The sequence below is a fragment of the Crocuta crocuta genome, unplaced genomic scaffold, assembly GCF_008692635.1.
Source record: "Crocuta crocuta isolate KB4526 unplaced genomic scaffold, BGI_CrCroc_1.0 scaffold87, whole genome shotgun sequence".
Lineage (NCBI taxonomy): Eukaryota > Metazoa > Chordata > Mammalia > Carnivora > Hyaenidae > Crocuta > Crocuta crocuta.
In genome coordinates, this window is record NW_027532166.1 from 6,712,196 (window position 1) to 6,725,976 (window position 13,781).

Here is a 13,781-nt window from a genome sequence, read left to right on the forward strand (position 1 = left end):
GGTAGAGCCAGAGAAAAGAACACATGATTACTGACCAAAAACTGCTCAAAATCTAAAAGCATAACCAGGATATGTGAAACAGGCTGAGAAAGATTCCAGTCAGAATACCAAGGACGGCAACATACCTTTCAGAATTAGGAAAGAAAGAATAGAACTGGAATAGGTTTTACCTGGAAAACTTCCTGGAGTTCAGGTTTGAGGTGTTTCTGTGAGTATGCAATAGTATAGAGGAGAAATTGGGGCCTCATTGAGGCCTGTGGAGGGGGGCAGGGAATCCTCTCCCTCTGCTTCTGCCTTCACCTTTCCTGTAGGAGAAGAGATATCTCCCTCACTTAGGGCTCATGTGATGAGGCTGTTCTCTTTGATTCCGAGGCAGGAGATGGGAGTCTGAGACATGCAGTGAGGAGAAGAAGCCAGGTATGAGATAGAACAAAGACAAGCTGGAATCCACAAACTGAAGTGGTTTTCACTTCCTCTGACCTTGATGATATGAGTATCCACAGGAGAAGCTGGGGCCCTTGATTGTGGAGCTAAATGCCCATCTGGGCCAGGAATTAGAGAAGGTGAAGGAAGAATTATGGGAAGGGGGAGTGGTTGCAGACCCAACTGCTGCCCCACACCCATAGGTGATTCAGCAGGTAAGTGGCAGCATGTGTGAACTACACAATGTCTGCTGCTTCTCTTCCAGGCTCCACGTCTCACACTGAAATGTACAGTGTTACCAGACACCTACCAGTAAGGAAATTCTGAGAAATGTAATTTATCCTACCCAAGATGATCCTTTACAAAGCTCCCATGCCATGTATGAAGGCAACCAGGTGTGAATGAACAAGTATGGTTTGCAGTGAGCCAGCAGGTCAGTTTAACTCAGGGCTTACAGTTTGCTCTCAAACTTTAACATGTATCACAAACACCTGGGCAGCTGGATAAAACCCTTTCTGATTTTGTGGTCCAGGGTTGGGCCAGAGAATGCCGTTTCAAGTTCGCAAGTAATGTTGTCAGTCTTGGCTCAAAAGACCACACTTTGAGAACCATTGGTTTAGCTGAAACACAGAGGGCTCACAGCATTTTAGTGAGAAATACAAGTGGAGAAGAAAATATAGCAAGGGGATAATTAAGAAAAGATATTGAACAGTGGACAACTGTTGAGTGATATCCACTGTGACAGGACATCATTATAAATGACCGAACAGGAAGTTAAATAGCAAAGATACTGCTCGCAGCAGGATGTGTTCTTGCTTGTGTGGGAGGCACAGCCTCAAGTGGAGCTTGGAAGTGAGGAAATAAATTGCAAGACCATGTTACAATAATCTAATGATACAGAGTAAGTGACTGTGGAAACAGAAATAAGGGATGCAACAACGAAAAACTACTTGGGACATAGCTTCAAGTTCCCTACTCTTTTCTACTGATCAGTGTGGTCTAATGTCTCTTTTGTTTACGTCACCAGAGTCCAGGTAAAGGGACTTCAGCCTTTAAGTTTCGTCTTTTAAACTTTTATAAACTTTCCTCTGATTATAATACCAATACCTGTGCATTGCAGAAAATTTGGAAATCAAAGTATAAAGAATAAAGCAGAAGTTGTCCCTCAGGCCAGATGTGATTGCTGTCAAATTTGGGATGTATTTCTCCTCATTCTTTTCTCTTCTCTGTGTACGTGTGTGTGCACGTGTGTGTGTGTGTGTGTGTTTGTTCATATATTTTATTTTATTTGAAATTGGAAGGCTTTACCATGACCGCATGAAGGTGATCTTAACTGGGCAGTCAGGAGGGCATGCTACTAGCGTCTCAGCCAAGGTAGCCCTGTGGCACTCAGTGTTCTTGTCAACTTTCATCTCCATGAGTGATCTCCAGGTGGCCTTTTCAGACAGTTCACTCCTGGTGACATCAGTGTCTGGGGCTATCAGCAGCTTGTTATATGGCTTCAGACTGATGTTTCCCGAGACATCAAATGAGTGGAGACAAGGGTGATAGAACAGGTACGGTAGCAAAGCTTGTCTGAGAACCAGTGCGGCCGGGCTGCGGGCTTAGACGTTATCTCATCTGATTGGTCTGCACTGAATCCCTGCAAGACAGAAATAATAAGAGTAACAAAAAGATCAACAATGACCCTGCTTTCTGGATGCTAAGGTCTTTATACTCCAGGTTATCTCATTTAATGGGTTATCTCACTTATTTCTTACAACATTACAATGAGAAAGATTCTGTTATTTTATCTATTTGCAGATTAAGACATTCTGGCCTGGAAGTTAAAAACTTCCAAGTTTTTAGAGACTGATGCTTAGAAACTAGATGACTTGTCCCCGATCAAACATGTAGTACATGACAAAGTCTAGCCTAGCCTGGAACCCATCTTCAGATTCACAGGGTGTTTGTTCCTTTTTCTCAATCCTTTGCTCTCCCCGAACAAATCTACGATTCTTTCTGATGCTGACTGCAGCTTAGAAACTCTCTCTTTCCTGTCCATGTTTCTGATTTTGGATTTACAATCTTTTCTGATCTCATTGTCTGCTTGCTGTGTCTGTGTCCACTCAGATTTAAATGTCGGCACCTCTGACCCCCCCGCCTCCCCGCCCAGTCTGGTAACCTGACCCTTGAGTGTGTCTTAGCTCAGACCAGCTCTTCTCCTGGGCGTCTGCAGGAAGGCCCCAAACCTCTTCACCTGACGTTGCTGAGCTAATGAGAACTCTGAAGGACAGTGATAACTTATTCTGAAGCCACCGCATAAGTGCTCAGCAGGATGTGACAAGAGCAGTTCACCTCCATTTCACGCACTCAGAACCCACCCTGTGCCATCTGTCTCCTCCACACTCCAGCTTTCTTCCTTTTCCACCCTCCCTCCACGGGGCTTCCCTCCTCTCTCTGGAGCATAGCACAGGGACCCTTTTCCTGCCTTACAAAGAGGACGCGAAGTTGAATCCATCCCCATCTAGTTCCTGTCTGTTCTCTGCAAGTGGCAGTGAGCTATTTTTATGTCTGTTTCCTCGACAAGATATAGTGTGAAGGCAGGAGATAGGTTTTCAAAACAAATAACTTCAATTATTTTTATAAATAAATTTATACTGGTGAAAATCTGACATTTCTAACTTTACCAGGAAACTTTGTTTTTTTAGCTTCAACTTTTAAATCTGCCATTTATTTCACACTCTTTGCTAAATCATGCATCCATGGCAAATTTTACTTTGCTTTGTACTTTTGTTTTGCTTTCTTTATTTGTTTTTGGTTCCTATTCTCTAATTGTTACTCATTTGTAGGGTTTTCTATTAATCCTCATATCAACAGTTATACTATTTTCTTATAAGTGGTCCAGGAATCTGAATCAGTTCATTAAACTGGGCATGAAACATGTATATCTTCAGAGTAGGCAAGTCACTTAGCAACATAAATAAAACAGGGGATTTTGTCCCTGATGATTTATCTTCATGTCAAAGCGTATCTTGTAATATAGGTAGGTAGATAAAGTATGACATACCTAATGTAATATATATATATAATATATAATATAATATGTATCGTATATAAGGTAATATATATATTTGGTAATATAAAATAACATGTATAACTGTATNTGGTATTTTATAATATATATATATATATATATAATGCCAAAAGGAAAAGCCTTTGTTTTAGAAAAACAAAGCAAACTATTTTTTAAGTGTATTTATTTTGAGAGAGAGGGAGAGCAGGCACAAGCAGGGGAGGAGCAGAGAGAGAGAGGGGAGAGATCATCTCAAGCAGGCTCCATGCTGTCAGGGCAAAGCCTGACACATGGCTCAGTCTCATGAACCATCAGATATGACCTGAGCCAAAACCAAGTGTCAGACGCTTAACCAACTGAGTCACCCCGGTGCCCCAGCAATCAGCCAGTTCTAATGACTTCCCAGAGAGGTTTCAGACAGGGATGGAGACAAACACTTGAGGGTGAGCAATGAAAAGGTGAGAGGGTGGTGAGAAAACAGGCAATGGATATGGAAAATTCATTTGAGACGCTGAGAAATGTGAGAGGGAGAAGGTTGGGAGAGACAGAAAGGAGAAAGAGCAGAGACAGAGAGAGAGAGAGAGAGAGAAAGAGGAAAAAATCATCTGGTAGAGATATGTTTAAGACTGGAGAGGTGTGTGTGATTAACAGGCAAGACATAATGAAGGATGAAAGATAAAGGGTGTCCAATTTAGAGAACCAGATCTCAGAGGAGAGGATCTCTTGCAAGGAGAGCACAGGCAAGAATATGAGGCATAGAAGGCGAACTCTTTGCTATATACTTAGCAGAGGACAAGAATGGAAGCAAACCAGCATTCATTGAATACCTCCCACATGCCAGGGGTTTTGCCTGTCTCTTTCATTTGACATGCTCACTCCCAAGCATTACCCGAATTTAAGAGTGCACCGATGTTCAAAGAGATTAGGTTGGTTACCTGTGGCCAGATAACCTGTGGCAGAGCTGGTATTAGATTCAGTTTTCTGTGTTCAAAGCCCCAGTTTTTTTCCCTATGCCTCTTCAACATTTTAAACTATATCTAGTAGAAGACAAGGGGAGGCAAGTATCTGTGCCAGGACAGAAAGAGGGTTAGTGGTGCTGTGGAACCCGCGTTTCATAGCAGCTGAGGAAGCCCTAGGGCATAGTTTACACACCTAGCATTGCAGCAGGTAAGCTACTGTGGCTAGCCCCAGGAATGGGTTAAGTTAAAACTGGAGGAATGGCTCCCACATTACTCTTCTGTATTACAGGGGAACAAATGCAGTAGATTGAGGACAGCAGCCCAAGCAGAGGGACGTGTCCAGAGTAAGCATCTGCGGTGTAGAAAGAGGCAGAGCCTGAAGTCGAAGGTGAGCATGGGTTCCGGTGCATGAGAAATGATAAGGGCGAAAACATCAGACTCTATGGAGGGAGCAAGCTCAGGAGGTGTGAGGATGGCTTCTCAGGCATTCGTTCTGGGATCTAGCTGCTTATCTTTCCACCACGCCTCCTCTCCCTGGGCTCGGGACTCTGGCCCCAGCAGACATCTTTCAGTGCTTCTTCAAGTGAGCAGCATTGTCTTCTCTTCTTTGTACATGGTCTCCTCTGCCTGGATGCTTCCTCTGACTCCCTGCATTATTCCTTGTTTTGTTGTGGTTGTTGTTTTTGCTTAGGTTTCAGGTTGGAGGATGAGTCTTCTAGCACGTTTCCTTACGTATTTGGACTGAAGAAAATGCTTTCTGTTGAACTCTATATTTTCTTCTTCATACATTTATAATTATGTTGCAATTGTTCGTTTAGCTGGCTCTCTGCCTACTCTGGGTGAAAAGTTTCATGAAGGCAGACCTTGCGGATTGTTACCTCTTTCAGCTCCAGGTGCCTGGTGTAGCTCTGGGCACCCAATAGGGGCTCCATAAGTATTTGTTGAAAACATGAATGAATGAATGATTTAATAAATTACTTGAAAAATATATTTTATTCTACCTCTTCTTTCTGTCTGAATGAAATTGTTCCCCTTGATATTGTTTAAATGCTAAATTTTTCCTCTGGGTAAAGTACTTCATTAGCATATTCATGGAGACTATTCCCACATTACATTACCATTATGCATCTTCTCAGATGTTCTGTATATTTTCATCTGGGCAATGCAAACTCAGATGTCCAAAACAGAGCTTATCTTACTCCCAAATCTCTTTCCTTCCCTGATTTTCTTATTCATGTCAGTGGCAGTAACGTTACTCTCCTGGTTACCCAGCTATAACCCTCTCTTGCCTCTTCACAGCCTGGCCACTAACCCTTATTTTTTTATAATGTTTTCCTAGTAGTTCTTATGACATAACCCTTATCCATGATCCTACTAATTACATGCCTTCATTATATTGAAAAAATCTATGGTACTTGTACAACTGTGTATCCACATGCAAAGAAATGAAGTTATATCCATACCTCATACCATGTAATATAACAGAAGTTAATGTTAAATGGATCAGAGACCTGAATGTTAGAGCTAAAACTATATATTTTTAAGTTTAATTTATTTATTTTGAGAGAGAGAGAGAGAGAGAGAGAGAGAATGAGGAGGGGAAAGGCAGAGAGGAAGAGAGGGAGAGAAACAATCTTAAGCAGGCTCCAGGCCAACATCATGGAGCCCAATGCGGGCCTCAATCTCACAAACCGTGCAATCATGACCTGAGCTGAAACAAAGAATTGGATGCTTAACTGACTGAGCCACCCAACTAAAACTATAACTGATCCCCAGAACGAAAACTATAAATCTTCTAGAAGAAAATGTAGGTAGGTATAGTTGCCTGGGATGGATACCTAAAGCCAAAGTGATGAAGGAAAAAACAGATAAATTGAGCTGAACCAAATTTTAAAGTTTTGTGCTTTAATTTTTTTTTAATGTTTATCTATATTAGAGAGAGAGTACATAAGCAGGGGAGGGGCAGAAAGGGAGAGATGGAAACAGAACCTGAAGCAGGCTTCTGGCTCTGAGCTGTCAGCACAGAGCCTGAGTGGGGCTTGAACCCATGAGCTGTGAGATCATGACCTGAGCCGAAGTCGGACCCTCAACCCACTGAGCCACCCAGGTGCCCCTAAAGTCTTGTGCTTCAGAAGACACCATCAGAAAGTAAAAGGCCACCCCCAGAATATGAGTAAATACTTGCACATTGTGTTTCAGATCATATATCTGACTTGTGTCCAGAATATGTAAATATATGTAATATATAAGCAACTAAATAACTCTTACAACTTATAATAAATATTATTTATATTACAACTCATGATGAATATAATTAGTCATTAGAAAAATACAATGAGATACCACCTCATACCTATTAGTATGTATACTAGTTATAACCTGAAAGACAGACAATAATAGTATTGTCAAAGATTTGGAGAAATTCAAACCCTTATACAGTGGTGTTATGCATGTAAAAAAGTACAGCTATTTTGAAGAAAATTTGGCAGTTCCTCAACATGTTAAATGTAGAGTTACCATATGACTCAGCAACTCTTTTCCTATGTATATACCCAAGAGACATAAACACATAATGTCTGCACAAAAAGTTTTGCAAGAATGTTTGTAGCAGCATTATTTATAATAGTGTGAAGTGGAATTAATGTAAATGTTCATCAATTAGTGAATGGATAGATTAAATGTGATATGTCCTTATAATAAAATATTATTTGGAAATAAAAAGTATTGAAGTATTGACCCATGCATGCTACAACATGGATGACCCTTGAAAACATTGTTAAGTTAAAGAAGCCAGTTGCAAAAGACAACATATTATATCATTTCATTTGTATGAAATGTACAGAATATGCAAATCTATACAGATATTAAGTAGATTAGTTTATCAATCTATTTAAGGGCTGGGGAAGAAAAGGAAGGAATGAGGATTGACTACTGATGGATGCAAGTTTTTTTTTTTTTAATGTTTATTTATTTCTAGGAGACAGAGAGAGAGACAGCGTGAGCAGGGGAGGGTCAGAGAGAGAGGGAGTCACAGACTGAAACAGGCTCCAGGCTCTGAGCTGGCAGTCAGCACAGAGCCCGACACGGGGCTCGAACCCACGAACCGTGAGATCATGACCTAAGTGAAAGTCGGACGCTTAACCAACTAAGCCACCCAGGCACCCCTGGATGCAAGTTTTTTTTTAGAGAGGAGCATAGTGGTTCTAAAATTAGATCATGAGGCATGGACAACCTGTGAATATCTTAAAAATCTCTGACTTACACACTTTAAATGGGTGAACTATTGTGTGAATTACATGTGTACAGAAACGTCTCCTAGATTGTTCTCTTCATCTCTTCCACTTCTAATCCACCCAGCTCATTACCACATGTGAAACCATCATTTTGTACATTCACCTTTCTGCTCAGCACCCATTGGTTGCTCTCCATTGACTCAAAGGTCCAGATTCCTTTATTTGGTATTTGAGGCTTTTCATGTCCTAATCTCAGTGTGCCTTTTAGACACTGTCACCTGCTTTGTCACATGAATTCTCTGCTTTGCCTGGAGAGGCTTATTCCCTTGTCTTGTTCTATACCATTGTATATGTTGGTCCCCTTCTCTTGAAAGCCCTTTCTTCTTCTTTTGTATAAATCTAAATCTTACTCTTCTTTTAAGTGCCCTCTCTTCAATGGTGATTTCCTTGGCACATGCAATTCTTAGCAGTTTCTCTCTTCCATGAGCTCCACTACTCATTTTGTACCTATCATATTTTACCTCTGTGGTAAACAGAGAGTAAAGTTATGTTCAAATTATTTAGTAACAAATGCAAGAAAACCAACACACATATTCAGAATCTTCCCCAGAAATAGTCCCATTTTCTGTTATGATTTGGAAATAATTCAATGATGAGTTTAAGGTGCCAGGAAGTGATAATCCTAAAACATAATTGGTTTAAAATAGACTTCCTTTTAAAAACCACATAGCATCTGGGGCGCCTGGGTGGCTTAGTCGGTTAAGCGTCCGACTTTCGCTTAGGTCATGATCTCGCGGTTCGTGGGTTCGAGCCCCGCGTCGGGGTCTGTGCTGACTGCCAGCTCAGAGCCCGGAGCCTGTTTCAGAGTCTGTGACTCCCTCTCTCTCTGACCCTCCCCTGCTCACGCTGTCTCGCTCTCTCTCTCTCTCGCTCTCTCCTAGAAATAAATAAAACATTTTAAAAAATTAAAAAAAACCCACAGCATCAGGTAGGAATGTTGTAATTGACAAGAGAACTTAATGACTAATAATGAGTATTGGAAAAAATGATTTAGAAAGAAAAAATCCTGGTAGTCTATCTTCTGGGCTGTCTCGACCCTAATCCTTTATTTCTTATATAAAATTGTTTGTTAGTTTAGAGAAAGAAGTGGCTTTAGGTATGAGGACCACAGTGATTCTACAAGACCATTTATATTTTTTCTTATAATGTCTTAGTCTGAGCATGTGCCTCAAATATCATAATCCTTGTCTAAGGCCTTAGACAAGAAAATTGTCCTCATTAGGCAAGAAATACTATCATTATACTAATAATAATGAAACATGTGTAATTCTTATTATCCAGGCCTTGTATTTACATGCATTTTCTCATTTAATCCTCACAGTATACCTCTGAGCTACATGTATACTATTATTATTCTCATTTTATTCAACTTGTCTGCATTAGTTCAGATTAGGTTTGAATGCAAATATGAGAAAACCTTAAAATAACCATTAAGTTAAAAGTGTATTTCTCTATCATGGAAATGTGCAGAGGTGTTTGACAAGGGTTTGGATTGTATATTGTGGCTCTGTCTCAAGTCTTCAACAGCTGAAATTCTTACCAGTTCCCCGTTCTTGTATCCATTGGGTGTTCCCTTCAGCCTTATCATCCAGGGTGACATCCATATTTTAGGCAATTGGATTGAGGAAAGAATGAATAACAAGGGCAGAGAGTATATTAGCCTACTTTTTGGGAAAGTTCTCAGAAATGGCTCATAGGACACTCAAACTGGACAGAATTAGACATATGGGACACATAAGAGAATTTGCTACAAGGAAGGCTAAGGATGTAGTCTGTATTCTGGGTGGCAATGTGCCCAATTAAAAATTCTGTTATTGTAAAGAAAAAAAATGGTGAGAATGGATCCTGGGGCACAACCAGACGTTTCTAATGTGTGATCTCAGGTCAAAACAGCTAGTAAGTAAGGGAGCAGGAATCAAATCTGATCTGTCTCTTCAGAGCCCATGTGTCTCCTGAGCACCTAGATTCTTCATGATGAGATGTTTAATTTGAGATGAAAGGCCAAGATGAATAGTAAGGCACTTACCACCTTAGCTAAATGTACTTAGTAGCCCTAGGAGGCTGCTTCTTTTTTAACAAAAGCTTAGGTCACCCTTGCACTCAAGGGGGGGATTGCAAGCCACCAGTGTTCTTATGCAGATCGAAAGTGAGATTCATCATCACTTGTATCTTACTCTTGTTCTTGATCTTATTTGGCTCTGGAGACCAAGTAGTGGTCATACATTTTTCATGTTCCATTATCATTTATCATTATAGTTATGTGAATCACACAACAGTTGGTTTTCTAATCATTAATAGTAAATACAATTGCACTGCTCAATTTCACGCCAAGCAAACTATATTGCACAGAGACAACGTAATGTCTTATTTATATCTGGAGACTTATATTAAGTCTCACACAGGAAAAAGAAATTCAACTTTAGCTTGATAGAATTTAAGAAGGTACTTTACAGATCTTCAAGACTGGTATTTAACGAACAGTTATTTTTGTTATAAAGTTGCATATTTTGGTGTGATACTCACTTTGTCCATTCACACTTCCACTTCCCTGGTGCTTTCTTTGTTTCTCTGTCCTTTCCATTTCAGGTGATTTTTTAACTGTCCAACATTAAAAAAGGGTTAACCCTTCCAGGGTTAAGATTTTTTTTTTAACTTTCCAGGGCTCTGAAATAAGACTTTTACTATTTCCTAGCTGTGTGATTTTGAGTAGTTCACCTAAATCTAACAGCCTTCTAATCCTCATCTGTAAGAGAAACTCCTTACAGATTGTAAGAATCTGTAGTTGTAAGAATTAAACAAGAATATATTCCATAAAATGTGTGGAATGGTGTCTAACACAAGTGATCTATTTTTAATTATTATTATTTTTTCTGACTCTTTCATCCTGTTGTTTTTTTTTTAATGTTTTATTTATTTCTAGGAGAGAGAGAGAGAGACAGCGTGAGCAGGAGAGAGGCAGTGAGAGAGGGAGTCACAAACTGAAACAGGCTCCAGGCTCTGAGCTGGCAGTCAGCACAGAGCCCGCCGCGGGGCTCGAACCCATGAACCGCGAGATCATGACCTAAGTGAAAGTCGGACGCTTAACTGACTAAGCCACCCAGGCGCCCCATCTTTCATCCTGTTTTTATGTCCCTCCCCTATTTACCAGTGAATGATTTTTCTAACCATTGATTATTCTGGACACCCATGAAGGACACTCATTCTGTCCAACAAACCAGAACACTTACTGGTCAGTTTGGTCAATAGTCTGTGCTGGCTGGGAATGCATCTTTCAGCTCCATCAGTCTTTCCGCATTGCGAGGGAAGAGCAAAAGTTTTGCCATCATCAGGACCTGGATTTGACTTCTGGACCTGTGTCTTATTAGTAGTGTTCCTAGGATGTATTATACATTCTGAGCTTCTGTTACTTCATCTATTTAACAAGAGTGATGATCATCTCTAATTTTCAAGGTCATAGGGAAAGTAAAGATAATGAATATGAGTACTGAATACTGGCATCTACTTGGAAATATTATCAGTGCATGGTATTCTTGGAGTAGATGGAACTAGTTGGGCAAAGTGTGTTGGACAAAAACACAGTCAAGTAATTTGGCCAAATGGCAATGGGTTGTGGGAGGAAAATATTCCAAATTAGAGTCCTCCCTGGCTGAAGAGAATTTCTTGTTTCTGTTATAAATACTGTGAAAATTTTTCTCTTATTGAAATTGTCAGGAAGCCTAACAGGAGGGGAACATTATGTTTTCAGCTTGTTCTTGAAGCCTCCCAGACCCCTGTTTATTTGCTCCTCTTTCCTCTAATAGGCCTTTGCCATTCTTCTCTCCAGAGAACTGTGGAGACATTAATCCTGCCTGCAGAAATCCCTCTTTAGTCCTCAGATCATAAAAAGTGAAATCATCTATGACTGGGTACACATAGAAACTATGTGTTGTAGAAGAGTGAGTATTAGTCTGGGAATTAGAGTAATCGGATTTCTGTTAACAGCAAACCATGTGACCTTACGTAGGTCCATTTGTTTCTCTGGAGCTCCATTTATTCATGTTGAAACGGAGAGGCAGAATCAATGACTTGCAAGGTCTCTAGCATTCAAAATTCTAAAATGATATGATTAGTTAAATAATTAAGATTTGTAACTTGCAAAAAGTATTTCCTAAATCATTGAGTTTTCTTGTGCAGATGCTTATTCTACAATACCTTTTGGGTGGTCAAAACTAGGTTGTAAGGCTTGCAAGACTTCTCTTCCTACAGCTGGGACTGTCAGATTTCATTTCTACAGCTTCTTTGACTATTTTGGTGGCAGCCCAGATTTTACCTTTTGGTAAATTATTATAAAACATTACAAAAAGCCTTACAGACCAATACATCCAAATTCTGTATGCCTCAACTCAACTCAACTCAAACTCTTGTTTTCTTTTTTCCTCATCTATCCATTCATTTGTTCATTCACTCACTCTTTCAAAAAACGTGTTAGATGCCTACTATATAATTGTGTTCAAGGTACTGTATGAGCACTGGTATTTCTGTGTTTGTGGGGTTTATAGACTTATAGCAGATAAGGCATACATTTAATTACCTAAATGGATCTCTAGGGTCCCAGAGGCAGTATAGCCATATGGTCAATAAACCAGATTTGGAGTCAAATCAAGGGCGTGTGACCTTGGGCAAATTTCTTAACCTTTCTGAGTCAGATGTCTTTATCTGTTAAATAAAGAGGCGTCATAGTACCTTCCTTGCTAGCGGTTCTGAACGTTAAATGAAATAATGTAAAGGATTGGGATTGTCCCCAGCACACTGTATTACTCACTTCTTGTTATAATCTAGTAATTTGTAAACTTGAGAAACTATACATTTGAATTTTGTGCTTAATAAGGTGGATGTATATGAGCCACAGAGGGAGTGAGCTCTATAGTTTCATCCCAATTAGATAGTAGGGTTGTTGTTGTTGTTGTTGTTGTTTTTTATGCATCACATGCATGGTAACTTTCATTAAGTATATTAAATAGTCACTGCATATTGCTTTGTACTTGACTGGTTTTCATAGAAATTGACAGGTTGATTCTAAATTTAATACAGAAGTACAAAGAACTTGGAGTGGCCAGAACAACTCTGAAAATGAAGACTAAACTTGAGGAGCTAATACCTACTGATTTGAAGATTTATTTTAAAGCTACCATAATAAAAAGAGTGGTATTGGCATCAAGAGAGACAAAAAGATAAGCGAAAAATAATACTGAATCCAGTTATAGACCCACACATATATGGACAACATTTTTTTTTTTGCAATAACTAGTTATTTTCAAAAGCAAAAAAATTACATTTGAATACATTAAAAACTCTTAACCAGATAACTAAAAATTAGCAGTGGCATTTTACCCACGTATAAATACACACACATGAAACTTCCCAAACCAGTATACTCATTCCTGCAACAGCCAAGTAAAACACACCATTCACTGAATATTGAAACATACATATATAAACAACAGATATAATTTACTTTTCATTAATGATCTTTCTTATTATGGTCTTAAATGTTCTAATCTAAGGCACTAAACTGAAAGACTTCCTGGATATGCTACCCAAATATTTTCTTTTCATTAAAAGTTGTCAGTAGAGGAAAAGTAGAGAAAACTAAGAGGCATCTTCAAAATATCTGAATGCCAATCATCCATCCACCTCCTTAATGACACTGTAACATTCTTTGGGACCATGTAGTGTATTGGAGTCAAATTATGGAGGAGTTAGGTAATAGTCAATTCACTGGGATTTGATTGTTTGGGATTTCACTGTTTAGAATTTCTTATATCCCAGTGCACCCAGCGAGGTGTCTTTAATATGGTATTGGACAACTTATTTTTGACAAAAGTTTACATAAAGGCAATATTACATAAAGGTAGTATTTTCACTTGTTGATGCTGGAGCAATTGGATGTTCACATGCAAAAATGTAACCTTACTTCATATCTTACAGTATATTCAACAGTTAATTAAGAATGGATCACAGACATAAGTGTAAAACCTGAGACATGAAAGGTCTAGGACAAAACATGAGAAC

General features: G+C 39.4%; 1 long non-coding RNA gene across 1 annotated transcript in view; it reads left to right on the plus strand.

The window, feature by feature from the left end:
• Window positions 1-4,784: 4,784 nt before the first annotated feature.
• Window positions 4,785-13,781, plus strand: part of LOC144241934 (uncharacterized) — a 57,641-nt gene continuing 48,644 nt past the window's right edge. Inside the window, exon 1 of the long non-coding RNA XR_013338250.1 lies at window positions 4,785-4,825. This is a non-coding gene — a long non-coding RNA (uncharacterized LOC144241934). The remainder of the gene's footprint in view (window positions 4,826-13,781) is intronic.